Here is a 703-nt window from a genome sequence, read left to right on the forward strand (position 1 = left end):
CTAGTGTTTTATTTGTCCCCACAAATAGATGTGTCAGCAAGTTTATTTTCTGGTTGGTCAGGTTGGGGGTAACAATGAAAGACTGGTCTTTGCCTGGGATGAGATGTAGGAGAAGAAATGGCTTCTGTAGGTGATCAGAGATCCTGCCTCCCTTATTTACTTTGCTTAATGATTCTCTAGTTTAGGAACTCCTCTCTTCTTCTCTTCCCTGTCCCTGTACCTACTACACACTCATGTCCCCCACTATTCTTTTCCTCCTCCTGGAGACACAACAAATCCTAATGTGTCACTCCTGTTAGGTCCCTAGTCATGATTTTTCCAGGACTAGTTTAGACCCCTGAAGACCTAAGAATATAACCCTGCCCTATCTCTCCATCAGCACTAGATTGGATACCCTCAAGGACTGTAACAGTAATCTCTGCAACTCTAATGTAGTTAAGGCACATTCGTTCCAGCTCTATATTAGTTGCTTTCCAAATACACAGTGAAAGTTTAAACTAGATATTTTGGTCAATTCAAGGTGTTTTAGTTATTTGAGAAGTCTAATTTATATCTGGTCATGACTTGGGGTGATTAACTTTCCAGAGTAAGGTCCCAGTGAACCAACTGTCCCTGTCTCCTGAGCAAGACAGTCCTGTTTCACTTCATTTCAGTATCACTTTATTAACAGATTGATGCATGACTAACATTGCCATAGAACTAT

The sequence above is a fragment of the Suncus etruscus genome, chromosome 5 (genome assembly GCF_024139225.1).
Source record: "Suncus etruscus isolate mSunEtr1 chromosome 5, mSunEtr1.pri.cur, whole genome shotgun sequence".
NCBI lineage: Eukaryota > Metazoa > Chordata > Mammalia > Eulipotyphla > Soricidae > Suncus > Suncus etruscus.